The sequence below is a fragment of the Leiobunum rupestre genome, chromosome 6 (assembly GCF_980474605.1).
Source record: "Leiobunum rupestre chromosome 6, qqLeiRupe1.1.hap1, whole genome shotgun sequence".
In the NCBI taxonomy this organism is placed as follows: Eukaryota; Metazoa; Arthropoda; class Arachnida; order Opiliones; family Sclerosomatidae; genus Leiobunum; species Leiobunum rupestre.
In genome coordinates, this window is record NC_143389.1 from 60,272,475 (window position 1) to 60,295,576 (window position 23,102).

General features: G+C 40.9%; 1 protein-coding gene across 3 annotated transcripts in view; it reads right to left on the reverse strand.

Annotated features, from left to right (window-relative positions):
* Window positions 1-23,102, reverse strand: part of LOC149942900 (uncharacterized) — a 250,460-nt gene that overhangs the window by 71,581 nt on the left and 155,777 nt on the right. For all 3 annotated transcript variants that reach the window (XM_090179901.1, XM_090179900.1, XM_090179899.1), the window contains one exon: window positions 18,000-18,078. The gene's annotated coding sequence lies outside the window, so the exon portion shown is untranslated. The remainder of the gene's footprint in view (window positions 1-17,999; window positions 18,079-23,102) is intronic.

A 23,102-nucleotide genomic window follows, 5' to 3' on the forward strand; every position in this document is an offset into this window, starting at 1 on the left:
TGTCGGATAGTTTTCCCAAGTAGATTTTTTTAATCGTCAACAAGAATAGACTGACGAGATTTTAGGGAAATTTGGTCACGGACCTGCGTGATTTTTCACACTTCCCCATCTGACCAGTACGTCACAGATCGTGAACGATAGAACGCATTTCATCATTGTTTCGTGTATTTTTGTAAAAAATAATTTGGCTACGTTGAGAAAGATGGCGATAGTGGAATCGCGAAATGTCAACCGTTACGACGGAATCTGACTTACGAATACCATCCATGACACTACTTTTCGAGCTTGCCCAACTTGTCGTAATCGGGGCGAAAAAACGAAGACGCGACGGAATGGGAAATTCGGTATTTCCTTCGTAACTATAGCCCGAAATAAGTCTACATCAGAAACGAAAATAGCGTGGTTAGACTGTGATATAATAAAAAATACGACGAAAAAACGAGGGCTGATTGTCGCATATTAAACGTCAAAATAAGAAACGGATAAAAATACAACTTCTAAAAAAAATTGGGGGGGGGGGGGAGGGAGAACGAATGGCGAGGCCGGGTGGCCACGAGGAGGGGGCGGCGGTGGCCGCGAGGAGGAAACAAACGAGCCGTTTAAGATTGTCAGAACGCGCGAAAGATGACGTGCGCTTTAAGGCGTCCCATTATTGGATTTATATTATGATTCGGGGGGGGGGGGTAGCCCCATCAACCTTCTTCCGAACCCCCCCCCCTCCCGCGCTACGTCGTTCCGTCGTATCTTATAGAGCAAGAAAATACCCGTAGCAATTTATAAGCGCCCAAATCTGATTTGCCTGGAAAATTCCGTACACAGAAAAATGCCCCGCGCATGGGTCACGCTAGAAGCCACTTACGATATAGTCGCTATGCTGAGAGAGAAAAAAAATAACTTTCTACGCGCCGGATACAAATAGGCTTGTATTAGTAAACGCAAAGTCACCCCCCTCCCCTTACTTTCTCTCCGGCGTTTATCGCCTCCCCCCCCCCCTCCCCCATCCCAGTCTCAGCAACTTATACCTGGCGTTATCTGAATCAAGTCAATCTTTTCGCGCCCCCCGCGGTTTCCTTATCCACCCCCGCTTAACTTGCTTATGCGCGTATAGTGTGGCGCGACTGCGGTAAGCTTCACTTTCTCTCTCTCTAGTTGCCATTTTTCCTTCTTCTTCAAATTGGGTGGAGTCGCCCTAATAAAAGTAGCGCGTATTTTTCTCGCGTATATTTGCGTATACCGCGTGTATACACCCCCCCCCTTCCCCCGCACTCTCTCTCGGCCATTTCAACGTCAAAATATACCTTCACTCCCCCCCACCCCCACCCCCACGCCTTTCAAGCCATATACACGAGGCGTATATTTCCAATTGGAAAAATAAGATGCTAAGATCGACCGCTTTTCAACAACTTTAAAAGGTCGGTTTTATTTTGATGTCAGTTAAAGACGCGTGATATTAGTTCCAAATTGATTTAATTTAATTTAATTTATAACGAGCTCTTATGAATCTAATTTTTACGCTATATTTGACCAGAAAACCTTATTATGTAAGATAATTAAAAATATTTACGAATAGTCAGTGGCGCACCCAAAGGGAAGGGTCACCCCCCCAAAATTGAAATATCTTTGATAAAGTTTAAAATGTGAGATTTTAGTTACAATTTACAACTTAGATTGGTATTATCAGCGTTTTTAGAAATATTTTTGAACGATTTTGATTTTACAACTCTCTAACGTCGTGGCTCTATTTCACTGTAATGTGGAGAAGTGGTAAAACGATCATACTGGCTACAAAGCGACGCCACCGACATCTACATTTGCCACTGAATTTATTAAATCTATACTATGGATAAAAGTCGGTCAACCAACTCTCTAAAATCTACTATTTTTTATATTTAACTTTAGTTTTTTATTCCTAAGCCCCCACCCCCGAAAAATATAATGGGTACGCCACTGCGAATAGTCACGCGTATTTTGTTGATATCACTACAAAAAGAACTATTTAAAAAATGATACTTAATTTTTAAAAAATAATAGGTGGAATAATTTGGCCTAAAAACGCCTGTAGAAATACTTTCACTGCGCGCACTCAAGTATGGCGGGTAAGAAAACCTGGTTTTTCGTTCGTTCACGGTTTCTGAGAAGTGACAGTCTTGGAAAAGGACAAAACTCAAAAGCGTAAATATACTCTTAGTTTTGGTTGGCAAGACGCGGTGTCCTCAAGAACGTCGGCGCGCGTTAGAAGTATACCGTATAGGCATTGCATTCACGACGACTAAGGAAGGCCGTATAACACGCGTTTCGGGCCAGCCCTATCACAATCCAGAGCTCGCCTCGGATCACGCGACTCTACTTACGGAAGGCAGCAAAGAGTGGAACACAAGCATGCAAACACACGCGGCAGATCGTATTAAAATCGTACAGCACCGAGAAATCAACTCTCAGAAATGCCTCCACCCACCCCCCACTTCGCCTCACGAATCACGCACACACCCAAAACTTTCAATCCTCGGAAAGGTATACACCTTAAAATGACCCGTTCACCTTTCCCTTTTTTTCATTTTCTTTTTGGCGGACAACATTCTCCGGATTTCACTCCTCCTTCTTGGACATTCTCCGCGAGTTTCTCCTCCTTCTATAAAAGGGTATTTTTGGGCGTCGGCACTGATTCATAAACAATAAGGAAATAGCGACACACAAAAAGAGGGCTTGAAAGAAGGGGTTATAATATACCCCGCAACATAATCGACCCACTCCCGAGTTGGAGGGGGGGTTTGGGCTAATCAAAGAGCTACATCGAGATCACGCTAATGACACGAAAGGGCTCAGGCTCCTCTCTAAATATCCTCGCCGTATATCACGAATGCTGTCCACCGATAAATAGCGTACTGACTATTATTTTATTTTTCTCTCTATATGTATCCTCGTGTCCGGTGGCTGTGTTTCGCCCTTTTTCGCTAGACGGGCGGCGGCTAGTTAATATTATGTTTATTTTACGACTTTTTCTGTAATTACGATTAGGGTTGCCTATAAACGAAATGGAGGAAAAAAAGGTTAATTTAAGCGCGCTGTGTAAATGAAGATAATGGATATTCGGAAAGTCAGATTTCATTAGCTATATAGAAAAGCAATGTCGAGCCACTACTATTTCCAATGTCGCCATTCATTAAGTTTACGTAAAAATGCGCGGTTTTGTATTTACGCTTTTGCGGATTGATATCACGACCATTGACTACGATTTCCGCCTCGTAAATGTCACGTACAAATTTCGCGAAAAAGACTCGCTTTAATCGTGTATTTCGTTCCAGATATGTCGATTCTAATGTTATTTCCGCGTGTTTTCGACTACGTTAAAATTTACCAAGTTAATTTCATCGTTAAATTTTAAAAAAGCTGCTACTTCACGACTTAGAAAAAACTTAATTTCATCGTCCTATTATTTTGGTTTGCTTCAATCAGATGGGTACTGAAATCGAGGCTTGTTGATAAAACGGGGTTTATTATTTATAAATATTTAAAAACACCTTAAAGGCCTAGATTTTTTCTGCCTGTCCCCCTTTAAATTAACTTAGTGGAGCACAAATACCCTGGTGGTAGGCCAACCGCTGAACATATTGGCCTAGTTTAAAGGGGGACAGGCAGAAGAAGACCTAGGCCTTTAACAATACTTTTCAAGCATAGACTGAAAAGCGTATAAGCTTATGTAGACATTTTAAAGCTAATCTGTGAAGGATAACCCGCGTAATCTGTAATAGGAAAAGTAGCGTTTAGTCCAATATAATCAATGTGGGAATACCTAGCGACCATTAACCACGGTTTTAGTTCAAAGTTAAACCCAATCAGGCCTACATTTCTTAACTTGACAGGGGCATTCCCGAGTTCGCAGTCTATTCCATTAAACTCACGAACGAGTCACGGCAACGGATGCTAGTGAAAAAGTTCGAACTGGAAATTAAAAGGTTTGGAACTATATCAGAAAAGGGAGCTCGTGAGGGTGGCACGATTTCGTTTCCGGAGCAGCAAGCCAGCCAACCAGGCTGAAAAAGTCATTTTAGAATCTGGGCGCTTTAGAGGGGAAGGAGCTGTTGGGAAGCATTTTTATCATTTCAAACCGACAGCCATTAGGAAAAATAAATATATATGATTCCGTTCGAAGGAAAACTCGGGGAACACTCCTGATAACTATTAATTGTGGGTAGAGCGATAAGAAGCGGTTCCCTGGTGGAAGGCGGCGCGGAGTAGAGAGAGAATAGACCAATTATCATCACGGCTTTTTGTCGAAATGAGAGAAAAGAAAAGGGGGACCCACGCGGCCGACAGAAAGAGAGAGGAGCCGATTTTTATCGTGACGCGTATTACGGGGAACTGGCGAGGATAAAATTTCCCTCTTTTTCGGTCCGCTAAAAAGGAAGATGGCTCCGACTTACCCCGAGCGCTGCCCAGCCTGCCAAAGGTTTCCACTCTAACTTAAAAAGACGGCAAAGTCGAAGGAGGGTTACGGGGTACAGTCTGTTCTACCCGACAGTGCCAAACAGGGTCGTCCGACGCCCACTTTCATTTTGGGGAGTATAAATAGTGGTTCGGGGTCCGATGGTATCCGTATATCAACAAAGAGTCGACCACAAAAATCCCGCGCCATCACTTCCGGTTCTAATCCGCTTTTTGGCCCACCTTCCTCTCGGCATCCTCTCTCTCCGCAATTACGGGCCAGCAGCGGGGGCCAGCGGCGGGCCAGTGCTCGGGGAAAACTCCTTTTGATCCTACGGAACGGGCCGGAAGAAGTCCCGTGTCCGTTTTCGCCAACTTCCGGTTTACAGGAAGCATCTACATAAGATTATAAGGAAGGGAGGCGATGGACACGCGGGCGGCGAGGGGGGGGGGATCGGGGGTTAAGTCCGACCCCTCTAATCGCCACTCGCTCCCTCGTCGCTATCTCCTTTATTTCTTATTGCAGCGGATCAAAACGAACCCGCCTCATCCTCTCTTCGATACCATTATTTTTTACAGTCCAACCTTTCCGAGTCGGGATCGCACTGGCTTTTGTCACCTTCCCAATTCAACTTTAGAACGTAGTTCTATTATTTGTAGTTAAAACGCTAAGTCGCGTATCCCCCACTACAACGGATTTACTGAAGGTGGGGCCCTAGGCAGATTTTGGTGGGGGCTTACGTAAGGAAAGCATAAAAACGCAAAACTCGCGTGTCTCGAAGAAAGATCTATTGATTTCATCAGTGGTAGGGGCCTTCTGTTGGTCAGTGCCTAGTAGGCCTAGTCCTTAATCCGGCACTGCCCCTAGACAGTGTAAAGGTGCGAAAGTATAACGTGGAGATTCCCTATAAACTCTAGGAAATAGATTGGCCAATAACTTAATAAAAAAGACGAAACGTTATCGTACAAGATAGCCGACACTGATAGAAATCGTGCACGGAACAGGGAAAAGGGAAGACAGGGAAAAGGAAAGAGCGGGATAAAGAATAAGTGGAGAAGCACAAATGAACCACAAAAGCATCTCACAGCATTGGATTCCCAGGATGACTTACGGTATTTGTATAATTAGACGGCAATTCTCGCGTCATTCGTGGCGAGGGAAAGCGTCCACGTGAGCGCGTGGCAACGATAACCAAACTGAGACGAAGATCCGGAATTAGGCGGAGGAGGCGCGGAATGCGAACGAGAGCCGCGGTTCGACTTCTCTCATCCCGGTCGTCCTCTTACGATAAAGAGGGACCCGGAGTGGATAAAACCGCACAAACATCATGCAAAAGCCGCTGAGACAGCGGAAAAGCTCCGAGTCCGTAGAAAAATCTCCCGACCCCTCGGAAAGCCACCACGACCAGCGCCAGGCCACCCCATACAACGGTAACCAAGGCAACCAGTGATCAAAAGCCGAAGCGAGCCGTACCGCGGGGAAAACCGTAATCCAAGGGGGAGGGAGCGGTCGGTGGCGAGGGCTTTTATATTGTTGTTGTGTAGATGAGGGTGAAAGGGAAAGCCGTTGTTTGTGAGCTGTTTACGACTCGCTTTCCCCCCCACCCTCCCGCTCGGGTGGCGGTGCCCGTTGCCCCGGTAACGCAAACAGGCTCGCATTAGAGGAGTTGACCCTCCGTATAAGAACAGAAATAGCGAGAGAGAAAGAAAGCGAGCGAAAGCTATAGGAGGATTTGTTTGTTGGCCGATCTGTGGCAGAATCGAGAGATACACGTTTAATACGTAGTCTGTGTCTTCGGGGATGGCAGGGCGGTGGCGGGGACTCTCGCTCCGAAACAGCGGAGGCGGGGGGCAGCTAAATAGGGGGCAGGAAGAACAACAATGAGGACGAGTAAAAGAGAGAATGCGATTATCCGAGGACACGTTCCCCGCGTTAAAAGAAGAGAAAATATTCTGATATAGAGATTCGCGTCCTCGCCAGAAGATAAACAACAAATTATCTGACAAATTACGGTGACTTTATAAAGCGACAGTGACTTTTGTTGGAGACGACATACGAGGAAACTACTTCAAGCCTTTGGGGATATCCGCTAAACTTACGCCCCGATATCAAAATATACCATCGAATAAAATTCTAGCTAGGAAAATAATTTTTCCATGGAAGTAAATTTTAATTAAAATTAATCATTTAAAACTAACTAGTACTCCAAATATTAAAATTTAAGATAATAAATAAAAAAAATTATTTTCCTTAAATTAAATACAGTTATTCTAAAATAATGAACAAGATGGCACTCTTGATTTTATGCCTTTGATTAAAAACCGCGGCTCAGCACTGATAAGAGATAACTAATACCAATCGAATGACGCCTGAATTAAATTTATATCGAGTGCGGTTGAAGAGAATTCCTCGATTCACCTTCACCATCATCACTACCACCGCATGCATCAGGAGCGAAAATAACAGCCGTTTTCCTCCATACTAGAGGAAGAGGATAAATACCACTTATTGTACAATAAGTGGTTTTTAATTATTTGAGTATTCTATGTGCAAGTACCGCCATTTCCTTTAAATACAGTTAAGCATAAAACTCAGTTTATGACTGATTAAAAGAAGTCATAACTTTATACACATTTAAATGACAAATTACAGTGGCCACGATGACATTGGATTGAGATTCTAGAAAATAAATAATTAAAAGCCCCAAAAGTTTTGAAGTAAGTAAATTATTATTGAGATTATACTTGGTACTACTACTACTACTACTACTACTACTACAACTACTACTACATGACTAACCAAAAATACAATAAAATTAAAATGCACTTGTTTTTTCTACGGATAATGCGATGGTTAGTCTGGGCAGAACGGTGAAGTATATACTCTATGTGGGAGATAAAAACTGTCTAAATTGTTCGGCAAACGAACCCGAAACCTAACTCCAAACGAAATCTTAAACACGCTTTTCAATATTATTAAGGGAAAGAGTTTTTCACCCGTTATTTCGGGGTGTCTCAGGCACTTGGAATGACAACTGATCCATCGGGCGACCCTTCATATCGTCCCTTATTTCAATTGAGTAAAAAGGTTTGCATATAAAAAGGGCCGACCATCGACACCGCTCGAGCCAAAAAAGTGCCTTAACGTTTTACTTAAATATAAAAAAGGGGAGTGAGTCCTTCCAACTAAATGTGATTAAGAGACTTATACCCGCGGAGAAGTACGATTGAAAAAGTCCCCACATTTTTAGGGTTGAAAAATTAGACAATGCAACGGCGACGCAGTGCCTGGAAGAGGTGAAAAAAGTGTATTGGACGCGGTTCAAAAGGTTTTTTGGGGTTGAAAAAATGGTAAAGTGGGGGTCGAAAGACGAGTAATACGAGCTAATAAAGGAGAACGGGGTTTCTACCCCTCACTAAATCAAATTCAGACATCCTGGGTCCACTATCGACCATACTTCGAAAATTTACGATGGAAATCAATTTAAACCGCAAATAATCAGAATCCAACAGCGGTCAAACTTTTTCTAATTTAGATTGAATTCTGAAATACTTTATTAGGCCGACTTACGCTAATTCCATTTGAAAATAAATCGCAAAATCTGACGTATATTCCAACGCCGGAGTGTTGCGTGTGGAACACTTTTACAGGCGCAAGGTCTATTTTTGATCTATTGATACGAATAAGATTTCTATAACTTTTAAATTATAATAAAATTTTGGTGTTTAATTATTAACTTTTAATATAAGAATATTGTAAAAGTTTGCGCAACGAGTTATATATACTATTACATACGGTTAAAAGCGGCGGAAGAGACGCTAAATTGAAGAAAACACGCAAACCGTCACGTGACACTAGCGGCTATCGACAGCTCCCTGCCTCCTAGCCTTCGTCTTCGATCAAGCTTTATCTAAAGCGAAGGCCTCTCCGGACAACTCCGTAACGCGCGCGGTCTTTTGATTTCGCCCGCGCAAAAAAAAAGGCTAAGCGTGCTAGTCCGTGTCCCTGCAACTTTAAACTATTAACTTTTCAACCCGAATGTCGCCTCCCTCTCGCTCGAAACGCCGTTCATCCCTCTTTTCCAATTTGCCAAATTTCCGCGCTTCCTCATCTCGCCGAAGAAAAAAAAAGAGGTAAAAAAAATCAATATAAATAAAAGCACGCACGCGGCGATGATGCAAAAGCGTCCACTTTTTGCGTTCGGGCGCGGACGAAAAAACCGTTTACGGCAAAACTAACGGGGCGTCGAAAGTGGATTACTGGAAAGGCGGTAAAAAAAACGTGGGACAGCGGCGGGTATCGAGGGCTTTCGCGCTCTCCCCCGAAAACGGGCCGTAATAAGGAAATAAAGAAATACGATTTTTTTCAGATCTTTCCCAACATCATTGTTATTTTTCCTATCGCTTGTTAATCCTTGGGGCAAATATTCGATTCTCCAAGGTGGGAGATACAAGCCGAGTGGGTTTCGAATGACGATACTGTAACCGGAATACGAGAAAGACGGTAACAAATCGGACTTGGATCAGATTTCTGGGAAAACAATGAAATTTGTAATTTAATATTTTATTTAAAATACGTTCGAAAAGTGCCCCTCTGTTTTCAAAAACAAAACGGTCAAAACAATTATTATAGTTATATATAATTTACGTAGGAGAAGGTATCTCATTATATTGACGAAATTTCAAAATATTTTATTCTCTTTACGAGGGTTTGGTGCCGCTACATAGGGAATTTTATCAAGATGGAATTCTTGTGTCACAGTCAAGAGACAGTGAATGACACTAGATTTTGACTATGGACGGCAAAGCTGAGAACTCATTAAAACTATTTGGCTAACCAGGTTTAGGTTAGCTTCATTTTTAATACTTGTTTTCATAGACGATTTCTACTCACTGAAGTTTGAAAATTTATATAATCAAGAAATAATTATACCATTTTATTATAACAATCATTATACATATATCTTGGAGAAGCCAAGTCGAAAAAGCGACTTTTAGGCCTGCATGATTATTCAGAAAAAAAAAACAATCAATTAGATAACAACAATAGGAAGAAGTTAACAAAAAATAAAAATTCAAAACATAACAATTATATTAAATTAGTAAAATAACCATTTGGTATAAAAGCACCTAAGCCGATATTAAGTGGGGCAATAAGTTTATTGAATTGATTTATCGATTGAGTTAATTTTAAAGGTCGTGTGGGCAAACTCTACCTTTTGCTTTCCGCAAATTATGTCGGGAGGTGTACTCATAATAAATGGGTTATATAAATGAGATTTCAGGCTTTTAAAAACTAATATTAGGTCGAAATAATCGTATATTTGAGATATAGTTAGAACATTAAGAAATTTAAAAAGTGGTGTAGTGTGCGCTAAATAAGGTTTGTTGTGTATAATTCTAAAAGCGATTGATTAAATATATACCGTAAGCATTTCTATTAGTAACGATATCTATAGGTTTGTTTTTAGATGCGGTTAAAAAAAAACTTAGATGTTTGTAAAGGTCTACTTCAACAAGTTGATATTTCTTACGCGAGATTTATTAATATTTAAAAATACCATGTAAACCGTCTTATCTTTGTTTAATTCGAGTAAGTTATTTTTAACCATTGATTGAGATTATTAAGTATTTCGTTGGTAGAAATAATGAATTAGTTTAATTCTGGACCACCGACCACACTGACCGTATCGTCAGCGTAAAGAGTATCATCAATATTTAAAATATCGTTAATGAATAAATTTCATAAAATAGGGGAGAGAATGGAACCCTGAGGAACTCCATGATAAACAATATTTTCAGCAACTAAAACGTCATTTAGCTTAGTTTGACTGTGATGATTTGTTAAATATGATTTCATCCAGTCATAACTAAATACTCTAATGCCCATGATTTCATCCAGTCCTAGCTATAGCCTCTTATGCCCATGATTTCATCCAGTCCTAGCTATAGCCTCTTATGCCCATGATTTCATCCAGTCCTAGCTATAGCCTCTAATGCCCATGCGAAAAGGACCATAGAGTTGGGTAGTTGTTTTAAGCCACGCAAATGGTTATAGTCTCCATGTTTTGAATAAGTATAGGGGATTAAAAAAAATCATAGATAATCATTTATTAATTTCCATGACTTTTTCAGGTCCGCGAGGCATTGACTTAAAAAAATTAATAATCGCGTCTCTTGTTAAATTGTTACAGTGGTTACTCTGGTTCTTAGTGGGGTAACGACTATCTCTTTTAGAATGTCGTTACAGATCCATTTACCTTTAGACACATCATAATAAGGGAAAGTTTGGTTATATTCATCGAGAAAAGTATCATGAAAAGCCTCATTAAAATCTGTGGTTTATTATTTGATCCTAATTTTAAGCATTATATTGGGAAACATTTATAATTTTAAATTTAGGTTTAATTTTAACTGAAAGTTCCAGACTAATTCTTACAGTGGAAACCAGCGGTATAAGGGCACCAGATTTATTTCTCATTATCTTTTTGTTTTGAAAGCAATGAATCGCGTAAAATGAAGGTTATTAAAAGCGCGCTCAAAATATCACTTTCTAGAAAGTTAGTTTTAACAAGGCCCAGACGAAATTGGAGACGCGAACGATCAGTCAAAGGATCAGTCGAATTTCGGGGAAACGTAACAACGTCGTGGAGAATCCGTTTTGATCCGGGAATCCGGGAGCTCCAGCGGAGGACAACCTTCCCGGAAGGTGGCTCTAAATTCGGAATCAGTGACGCGGCCTCGATGATGGACGAGCGTAAAATGGCCAAATGTCACACCATCAGGGTGCGACGAGGAATGAAACAAAAAACGCCTCCTCGTTAAAAGTGTACCTGCCGATCGCGCTCTGATAAAAGGTGGCCAGCGTTCGATTCGCTGGACACCCCTTAAGCGCGTACCCATTCAAAGTCAACCTTGTTAAGTCCCGGATAGATCTAGGCAAGAGAGGCGACGGCTTCAACTTGATAAACGAGGAATGGTCTTCGTCGCGACACGGGCGCGCGCTACAGTTCGAGACTATAAGGCTGAAACGAGCCGCGAGAGAAAAGAGAGAAGGCTTAAAGACGGACGAAGCGATCTGCTTATATTAAGCCGTTACTCTAACCAGAAAAGCGGAATATTCTGGCACTTTCTATTTCGGCGTTAACGCGTCCAGAAGATTCAAAATTACAATGAGCAAAATGCGAGTTTCGTTCGCGCTCGCTTTTGTCCAGCGTGTTGCGAATCGCAAACGTCATAGGTATCGCCACTAATCGAATCAATAGAAATATACGTCAACGCAAACAACGAAATAGAAGAATCAAATCCCAACATCAGCGTACCATTACCGGAGTTATAGAGCCATTTGAAAAACGATCGAGGAAGATGGGACTAAAATCGAGGGGGTTCATTGTCACGAGAAATATCATCAAACAAAAACATCGCGCGCTAATATAAATCGAAAAACGGCGCCAACCGTTAGAAAAAGCCTCTTCATTCCGGAGCAGTTTAATACCCCGAGAGGTGTACCCGACCCCTATATCCAATAGCGCCCTTTGTACGAGATCCGGCCCCTTTTCTTATACCGCGCAAACCCCCTGAACATTCTGAACGGGGAAGACAAATGAAGCGACCCCGTCTTCATTACGCGAGCGTCAATGGATGTTATAGGACCCCCAACCCCCGAAAAAGAACTTTTTTCTTTCGCCGGCATTAAATTCATATCAACCGTTCGTCCGGAACGATTCGGGCTAAGAGCGAGCTGGAGGGATTTCGGGGGACGCGCTTCCCCAAAATGCCAGATAGAGGGTGCCAAGAGAGGTCCCCTATTATTCTTATAGACCAGAGGGGGAGGGAGGCGAAAGTAGGGGGGGGACCTCTCGGCCGTGAAATGACTATTTTTGCATAAACCTTTCGCTCTTACCCCTCGGTTACAATACTCGCCAAGGATGAAAAAAAAATTGGGGACTTTTTTGTCGCGGGATGAAAAAAAAAAGGCTATTTCGCCCGGTAAGTTTTTTCGTTCATCCGGCGCGCTTAGTATTCAGTATACAAGTCTAATGTATTCTCGGGGATGGAGAGCCTCGTATCGGTCATATAGGTCCCACCAAGAACGCAATAATTGACGGACCATGGAGAAGCAGCCAGCCATCTTTCATAGCGCGCACCGCATCTTCCGAAGGGTGAAAACTATCGGGACAGGGTTGCCGTCGTGTTGGCTGATGGGGAAGAGAATGCCTCTTCCGATCTTCACCCCTCTCTTCGATACTGTTTGATAAATTACCAGTCTTGGAGGATTGGAAGAATTATCAACTTTGGTGGAGGCCGTAGGTGGGGATGGGTCTTGGAACCCGATGGGAAGGTAAGGTGTAGGTAAGAGTTTTTAGCCAACTTTTATTCCCTCCAGTATACTTTTAAATAGATTTTAACGACGAATCACTAAGTTTGGGGAATTTTAAACTGTTAAAACTTTATTTTTAAAACGTGAAAGTGCGGAGTCGCTCCCGAATTTTTTAAATAAAAGATCGTTTGCTATATAGCCTCGTGTTTTTAGAAATATATTTCACCTTTAAGGTATTTCTTGCCCGTACATAAAACTTTACATAAGTTGTTTTTTTAGTTTAGCTATATAGTTTTTCTTGGTTTCGTAAAGCGTGTAATTGAGAAACGACCACTCTGATCAAATTAAAATGTAAAGGACAAATTAAAAAGCAATAAATTAAAAGTGATTACCGAGCCCTTTTCTAAAGCCTTTTCGGACGGGCAATGCTTGGAAGCCGTCTTTACGGGTTATAGGAATAGAAAAAGCGGTGAGAAGCATAACGCCCGGGGCATAATGCCCGGGCTATAATGCTCTAATACATTCATCGGCATTTTTCAACGATCGGATAGACAATAGGAGGAGGTGAATGAGGGATAAGTTATCCTTTATAGTATAGAGGAGAGAGGAGAGAGGGGCGCCAACAGGCATGCGATCCATTCTATTCAGCGATAGGACCCCAAATACGAGAGGGGGTTACGCCTAACACATTTTTAGAGCCCATCTACTTTGAATTTTCAGGCTCTAAAATGATGGGCGCAGAGAGTCGCTTCGGCCCCTGGAATAGTTAACACCCCTGATATACTAGAAGAGCGGCGTGATAGGAATATTAGGAGAGGGGCAGACCCCACCCCAACACCATCCTCTAGAAATTGCGCCAGAAGAGAAAAACCCCATGAATTATTCCCTCTAAAAAATCCAAATGCCGACAAGCGATAAAGTTTGGGTTGTAAATCAAAAATCTATATTATATATTATACTTCTGGTTCCTTCCACCCCCCCCCCCCCTCAACATTTCCCTTTTTGGTATTTTTTGCGCACCTCGAACCGACGGTTACATAATAAGATTCTCCGCTATTCAAGTGGATTTCAAATTTCTTTCGGTCCTTCGCACCTCGGACATTCGCTATAGGAATAAAGGAGGGGGAGAGAGATTTACTTAGGTAATAGTGGCGTAAAAAGGACCCCCCCCCCTTCCAACGAAACAATTTGACAAATTGCCATCTTTATATTGATAATACGATAACCAGCGGCGGGCTGTGGCGGGTTGGAATGGATAGTCGGGCGCGCGAGGATGGCTTATTACGTCTACCGACCACGTACAAATTAAGAACTTTACTACACGAGAGGAATTTTTATTATCACTTAGGAAGTTAAAAAAATTTGGAGCCATTTTTATTGATAACCGGACATTTTTAACGAAATTTATTCCCAGATTGAACGTAATTTGATATCGGTATGGTTAAACGTGGTTATATTAACTTAGAGGTGGTTGGGGATATATTTTTAGTACTTTAGTAGGTAATAATTCACTATCTTTGGAAGACACCGAAAATTTGCGTTTTATTCATTTTTATACACGACTATCGAAATTCTTCCGATTTTAATTTATTTCGTGTCGGGATTAATTTTTTAAAAGTCAAAATAAAATTGTAACTTAAATTGTTTATAAATTATAATATTCAACAATTTATATTTAGCAAATTTATCACCTAACCTAACATAACCCAACCTAGCTTCAATATAGTTTAAATCTTCTAAGAAAGTTATTCGAACTTTATAAGATTGTTTAATATTGGAGAATAACATAAAATGGAACCAATTACGCTGGCGAATTTTACACCAAAAATAATTCGTAAAACGTATAATTCGTTTCAATGCCTGAAGGATTGAAAAATCGTAACCCAAAAACACATAACGTGATAATTTGAAGAAAAGTCCCCAAAAAATAAAATAAAGATCGTCTTATTTGTGACGCTATTTGCGCGGATGGAGTTCAATCTGGATCCTGGCAAACTATAACGGGACAACTACGTTATAAACCGCGGCGGGATCAAGATTTCCTTTTTTTTTGCCAAGCGAGGGAGATGACAATTGACAGGGTACTACGAGAAGAGAGCGGAACAAAAGATGGGCTAACTTTATTAAAGAGTTCAATATCTCTTTTTTTAGCATTCCCCCGCGTCGAAATATCGCGGAAAATAGCCCAAGATTCCAATCGGGGAGAAAACCTTTTATGGTCCACCGAGAGTGAGCCAGAAAAGGAGCCAAAGAGGAGCCCGTTGGGATGACGGCTCCCTCTACAAATCCCCAGAGAAAAACTTTCTTTACAAGTACTATACCGGGAATTTTGTCGCATCCTCATCCACCTTACACCCGGGATGAAATTTTACAGAAGGTCACTCGACATCGCGCTCACCCGAAAAGGACCAATATCCGTGTTCGGATCGAGGTAGCTGGTGACGCGCCATTTCCGCAATACAGAAGAACTCCGGGATGAATCGGATATTTTGGAAGGGTAACGAAAGAAGAGAGATCGGAGCCACGTATTTCCTGATGGGGTTTAAGATTGGGGGGGTTTCCGAAGGGATGAAAAGAATAAAGGAGACCCCACCTTGACGACGAAAAAGGACTTTTGGGGTGATAGGTTAAAAGTCCGCCCCCCCCCCCGTGCACCCCTCAAGACTCTCTCTCCTAATTTCGTCCTGTAGCCTTCTAATTTCCCACCTCGACAATTCAAACACGACCAAAGCAATCAACTTTGCTTTTCTCTCTTAGATCACGTGATACGGTTTGTTATACTGTATATATACTTTCGGGGAAGGCAGATAGGGAGGGGCCAGGGAGTTTACCAATCAGAGGAACCCGATCGGATAATTCAATTTTCCCCGACCTCTTTGTCAAATTCTAATTGTTAAAAAGTTTTTATCAAAGGAGATATTCCACCCCCCCCCTTCCCGTCCCCCCCCCCCGCACTTGCCTTACCCGAAGAAAACAAATACGGTTCTCGTTGAAATGAATCTCACGTACAATTTCAATTGTAATCATGCATTTTAAATTTTACTAGTAAATAAATATATATAACAGTTTAACCTAGGAATATAATACTGCGTACCTGGAACAGAAATTTGTATCCTCCCATCACGGACTCGCTGTTTTAGCTTCGGCAACGCGAGAGCTATACAATTTCGGACATACGAGCTTAGCGCCATCGTAAAAATAGGCGGAATGTTTTGCCTCTATAAATTTTGCCTACTTTTCATTCCATTCACAAGGATTTTTTGTACAAGTTGAAACACGAATATTCTACCTGGATTTTACGAAACTATTTTCGGAGATGTTTATTTAATTTGAAGACAAAATAAATAAATCTTTAACACGATTTTAAAACCGGCACGCATTTCTAACCAAGTCCCAACGAACCATCGACGAAATTTTGACTACGGTGTTCGCTAGGTGTCTCTAGTATCTTATGTCAGAATTCCCCACATTGCCAGGCCTATGAATCCCATATTTCCCCTCCAGTATTTCCATCCTCCTAGGTTTAACTTATTCGTCTAAATAAAAATACGACTAAAACGTTTTTAAAATTATTTTCAGCGAAATGAAATATTTTGATATTTTTCTCATAGATCTGAAAACTTAATTTCGTTTGATGGTTAAGTATGCTGGCTATTTAAAAAATTTACAGCTTTTAACAGTTTTGGTTTTGTTCTCGATGAACATTTGACAATCAATTTTAAAACAATTTGGTGAAAGGATGCGCATTTCTGATTATTTCGTCACTGTAGGGGTGTAGTCTCAAATCTCAAAAACGTATATAAACATTACGAATTCAGAGCTAAAATATTAAATTTTAAAATGTTTGACGCGAGCGGTTCTTCGCCGCCTTAAGTCCCAAACCTCGGTAAAGAGAAAATCTAAAAAGGATATACTTAAAGTTGATACAAAGTATACACGACGTTAATATTAAAATATTTGTGTTCCATTTGGGGGGGGGGGGGAATAAGTTCTTTTTTATACTCGATTAACGTAAGCCAGGCACGTACGTAAATAAACAAGTTGGCAAGCCAAAATATACCTCTCCTCAATGTATCCGTGTTTCTGTGGTAGAATGCTCACTGACGTGCAGGAGGGTTCGGGTTCGAATCCCGCCCGGTACTAACGCAAATTGAAAAATATTTATACTACACCCAATGACAACCAAAACGGGCCCTTTTGGAAAAACCTTTTCCCTAATTCTAAGAAACTGCGTACGCAGCGATTACCCTTTGCCCCGAAAATGCGAACGCGTTCGCAGGCCTGACAGACAGACCCACAGACAGACAGACAGACAGACAGACACGGTGGTTGTATAACCCCTCCTAGGGTACAAAGTCCCCTCGGAGAGGTAAAAAGGATGTCAATATAACATCCTTTAAAATATAGAACATCAGCTACAAAAAGCCCGCAATACTTACACGCAGATACAAGTTGAATTAAGAAACCATTAAAAACGCATCATTAATGTCATAAGTGTATAATATAGTGACCATAAGTGCGACACTTCCTATTCTTCATATGAAAACGTTTTACTGAGAGCAGGATTCCATAACTCTATTTGAAATGCCGTATCGCGTATGATCTTTCTGACGGCTTTGGCCCCGCCTACGAAAAAAAAAATCCCCTTTGCGCGCGCTCCCCTCTCACGTAGTTTTTTGTTAAGTTAACATAGTGATGTCAAAAAAACCGTCAGCCACATCGAGACGAAAATCTGACGCGATAAGCATTCCAAGTAAAGGTATGAATTCCTGCTGAGAGCTATTCACAAGTCAGTCCGCTTGCTAACGCGTCACACGTAGCCATTAACAGCGCCTCGCTAGGTGAAGATTTTCTTCTTGTGATGACGTCACTCCGTTACTAGCTCTCAGTAAAATATTCCCCAAAGTGACAAACTTACGGAACAATATTAGAGACTTATGTTAATATGTAATGATCCACCGTAGGCATTAGATATATATTTAGGATTTAAACATAAATTAGATAAAAAAAGTCGAATGATAAATAGGATAATTATAGTTCAGTAAAAATAAAACCAATTTAAATAATTTTTTGAATGAGATTTGGACACCAAACATTTAAGGACAATTTTCTTTTCATGTTTTTCAAAATTTTAATAAGTCAAATTTTACGAAATTAGCGTAAAATATCGCCGTAACACATATTCCTAAAATATATTTCAACCGGTTTGAAACTAACGTCCAGAAATGAAAAAATGAGTGAAATTGAGATAGCTTACCCGCCTAAGCCAAGCAGCAGCGAGATTGTGACTCGGTTCCTCCAATGTTAGAATTTTGAGAGCCGTTCAGAAAACACTACTGCAAAGAAAAACAATATCGAAATTAATATTACATTTTACCTTCTATAAACAAAAAACTAACACTAAAAATTAAAATACTCCCATCCGAAAAAACCGTCATTTATAATTAATATAAAAAAAGGCAGAGCTAAGAAACCAGTTTCTCAATACCGCCTCATTCCTGTACCCGAAAAGAAAAAATATTTACGGAATTAATCCGTTGTTATTCATTCATTAGCACCCGAAGATGACAACTCTTGACTAATTAGAGAAAAGAACGAGTATACGGAATATTTATAAACCAGTATAAAACGTTCCTAGTGTCTCATTTATAATTCCGCGCAAAATGATATTCCGTATTTATAGTTGCCGCGCAAAGAAAGAAAACTCAATCGAGAAAAAATATTCCGTTGAATACTTAATTACAATGAGGCTGAGAAAAATACCACCGGATCCGTATTCCATACGGATAAAAATGCTAAACAAAATACGGAAAATTCCTTTAGCAACGAAAAAGAAAAATACACCGGCTCATCTAAAAAAAAATATTTTTTATATTCCTTTGTCACTATCTACTTCATCTATGTAAGCTGGAAAATGTCGCGATAGAGACAATATCGGAACTTTCTTAATAACGCGACGGAAGAGCGAGAGGAAGCAAAAGACGAACGATACAAAAAAGGGCGAATCAGTCCGCACATTCTTGTTTTTCAAGCCGAGGAAGAAAATGAAGACGTTCCCGCGTCACTCGCCACTTGTTTATAGCCCCAGAAAAATCCCTCGCTGCGGAACTAGCTATAAAAGACTAATTATCGCCCCAGGCAATATTTTGCAGAGGACGGGATCCCGGAGAAAATGGAAAAAAATCTCCTCCGAGATGGAGAAAGAAGCACGGATGAACCCGAAACCGAAAAAAAAATTAAAATCGGGGGTCTGACAAAAAAAAGGGGGAGAACGGGGCTCGGAAGAAAATAAAGAGACACAACACGGCGGAAGAGCATTTTTGCGGGCGAGCATGCTTGTCCTCGAAAAAGAAACGGAGAAAATATAAAAGAAATTAGTAAAGAGCAAGAGTGAGGAGGGAAAGAGACCCGACTGAAAACCGCAAAATCCTATCAAACGTTTTTTTTTCGCTCTGCTATTTCTCGTTCTTTTTGGAGTGTACGATATAGCAGAAACACAATGCGTTTTTTAGCGTATCCGTCTCTTTGGTTTTTTTTTGTTTCGACAAAACGAAGCTACTTAATTAAAACGGAGAAGAACACTTGGCCGCTTTTTGTACTAAGAAGGAACGTGACATTGTCGTTACGCCAGAGGCGACGCCGCGAAACAACCCGACAAAACAATCATACGAGGATTTTTTTACATCTTCCTTCCTTCTTATTTCCGAGAGATTTCGAGACAAAAGCAAAAATCATAATTAAAAAAATACGTAGTAATCCTAAACAACCAATTCCAAAAATTAATTTTCTCAAACTTGTTAAACAGTCTTTAATTAATTTTTAATTTATTTGACACTTTTTGATAAATATGTCAAATACTTGGGAGCTGTTGGCTCGCCTGGCATTAAGGGCTTGTAACCAGGGTTGGACATAAGGCACTAGTTACAGCATTTGACTTATAAAATAGATGCTCTGACTACTAAAATTTGGGGGCTAACTAGTCAATTTAACTAGTGAAAAATGTACCTAAATATTCATAAATAATGTTGAATAATATAAATTCAGCATTCATCAATCCTATTTTAGAAAAGAAGCATCATGTAACTCAAGTGATAATAAACTCCTATTTTAATTCTGACGGGTAAAGAAAAATGTTGGCTGTCCTGGTTTTTATACCCAATTTTTACCCCCACTAGTCAGTAACTACTAAAATAAAAAATATCCTTATGTCTAACCCTGCTTGTAACCCGGCCACCTGATTTAAAGGCATTAAACGTTTGCTAAATGACTTGGGTCTAGGGTGGTGACTTGGTATTAGTCTAGCTAATTATTATTACTTATTTATTTATTCTTCTGTGGAAACTGTCAAGATTTCTTTTTGTGTAAATTGGAATTTTTCATACGGCTTACTGAATAGATTGATTAGGTTTTAAACAAATAAAATACAGGACCCGAATCTAGATTTCGCACTAGGTTAATTTAACAAAGGACCTCTTTTAACGTCACGGGGTCCAATATTGGAAAGCTTTTCACCCAAATATTACACACGTGATAAAAATAAGATAGGTCTAATATAAAACCATAATAATCAGCTAAGCTAATACCCAAGTCACCACCTTAGTCCCAAGTCATCTAGCGACTTTTAATGCCTTATACAGGTGGCCGGGTTACAACGCGTAGGAGGGTGGTGGCAAGCCCTACGGCGCCACGCGAGCCAACAGCTCCCTACACTAACTATTACCGTTAACCCAATCAAGTTTTTGTGGAAAGGGGAAACCGAAGAACTCGGGGGGAAACCCCTTAAACCAGTGGAGGAGAGAACTTGCAAACTCTACGCGGAAGGAGTGGTTCCGCGCTCTCATCACCTAACGTTTCTACGCGCGTACTCTTTATTTGGGTGGAAAAGTTTTGAGTCTATCTCGGTAGGAACGCTAGTGGTCGATGTAATTTAGACAAAGCCTAGTAAATTTTATACACCCCCTTGAATTGCAGCATTTAAATTAGATAGTTTTGAAGTGGCCACTATCTTTCTTAAATCCGCTTATATAATAATAATTAAAAGCGCTCAATTCAACTCCATAATAGATTAAGTCTCAAAGTGAAAGGGTCGGCTTCGGGACACAAAGAAAAGAGAGAGTGTAAAGTGGAGTTTATTTTCCGAGGATGCGAGGCTCTTTTAACAATTCGGAGGTGGCATCGGTGGAAACAACCGCCTCCAGGGGACTGAAACAAACGACAAGAAGTAAACTGAGTTTTTGCCACTCTCTCGAAAATAAGAAAGCGAAATAAAACGGGAAAATAAAGAGTAAGCGGATAAAGTGGAAGCCGGGTCAAAGGGTTTCGAGCGTGAAAACAACATTTCCCACCCCTAGCGAGCTTTCTAGCCGAGCAAAATCTCAAAAGGCACCGAAAGCGTTAAAAAAGTGGCCCGTGGAAAGTAAAAAATAAAAAATAAATGGCGTGCTTAGAGAGCATCTCGATTCCCAAGCTCGCTTTTTACGCCCATAATACACTGAAAAGAAAAATTCGCTCGGTCTCTCCGTCCTCGCGATATAACCCTCCGCCGGCGATACTGCTTCCACCGCAAGCCACGTACAGACGTGGCCCCGCGGTAACGGGTATCGGAGGCCGGCGTACGCGCAGACTTCACCTCGTTTTCAGCGTTGGATTGAATCGCCCGTTAAGCCTAGGCGCCGAGTCTTAGCGGCGATTTTTTTTTGTCGCGCGGTTAAAGCTCGGCGAGTGTCGCGCGGGAAAAACACTTGTTCCGCCAAAATCAATCTTGCCTTTCCCGCAGAGACGTCTGGCGTGTGTTCAGTTTATCGAATTGTGTTGTGTCTCTGCCGACGAACGGAGCTTAAAAAAGACGCGCCGAGGCTTAACCTTGCTCCTAGAGCGCCACCAAGACCTCGTGGCCAAAAGACCTCGATTTCCACGTGCGCCTCGAGCACGTTGCCACCGACTGTACTCAAACGCTACAAAATATTAAGCCCGTCAATTCTACCATTATTAATATAGATACTTATTTATTTCCAATTGCGTATAGGGACTTGGCAGTGCTACGTCACAGTTTTTTCAATAGTTTTTATCGTGGGGAGAAAAATATGACCACAATGGCGGCCATGGCCAAAGCTACGGAGTGCCAAGTCTCTATTCCAATAGTTGTTTCAATAAAATAAAATTATTAAAAATATAAAAGGTTCCTCTTACGTCACAAGAAACAATTTTATTAGAATATTCTTCACACGCGCTATTTGCACTGTATCGAGCGCTCGTAGACTTTAAAAAGCAAGGTTTGTAGAGACCTACCAACCTTGGTAAAAGTAAGAGACTGTGACCTAAGAGCCACATTAAAACAAGAAGGTCATGTTACTTTATAAAAGAACTATTGATTTGGATTATTTTATTTCTTGGATACGGTAAAATGCTAAGAATTTTAATTACTTCTTAATAATCATAAACAACGATTTATGTCAAGAAAAACGCCTTTGAGGTGGGTTTGGGATATTAACTCTCCCATTTCAAAATGGTTAAACGCGTAGGGATTCAATCGCAAAACTCCTGAATATTTTTCGACGCGTTATAGCTTCTTCCGGCGTTTTGGACGATGGGTCGGATATTCTAAGAAGTCCCGTACACTTTCCAAGAAATCCGAAAGCCAGCCTAGATTTCTTCAAAATTCGGCCAGAAATCCAGAAATCCGACTCGAAATCTAGAAATCCAACGAAAAATCTCAAAATCCCGAAATCCGACGCCAAGTCCTTATATGGAGAAATCTCGAAATCCGACGCAAAATCCTGATATCGAAAAATCCCGAAATCCGACGCAAAATCCTGATATCGAAAAATCCCGAAATTCGCCGAGAAATCCCGAAATCGGAAATCCAACAATAAATTTTGAAATCCAGCGTCCGAATTTCAAAATGCCGTACCCATTTTCGGTGAATGTCTGACCCCTCGAGTTTGAAAATAAATCAAATTCTGATGGAAATAAAATCCATCTGATCCGGCAAATCAGAAGATTACGGTACACGTTCGAAACCAAAAACCATATCCATTAATGATATCTAAGAGCAAAAACCGTATTAGTCAGTCTTCCGTTTCATTACGGTTGAATTAAACAAAAACAGGGGCGGAAAAACATTAGGGACAATTCATCGTCCCTTCGTCATTAAAAGCGCACTCTGGTGGTAGAAAGAGAAATCTTTACCAGGAATTACCAGGAAAATATAAAAATAAAACCGGCGTAGAAACGGGCTGAACAGGCGCACTTCCGTAAATTTCCATTGTCGCGCGATGCGATTCGTGGCGTCGTACGTGGAGAACAAAACCCAAAAATAACAGTCAAGCGCAATAACAAGGGAGAGAAATAGAGGGCGCCA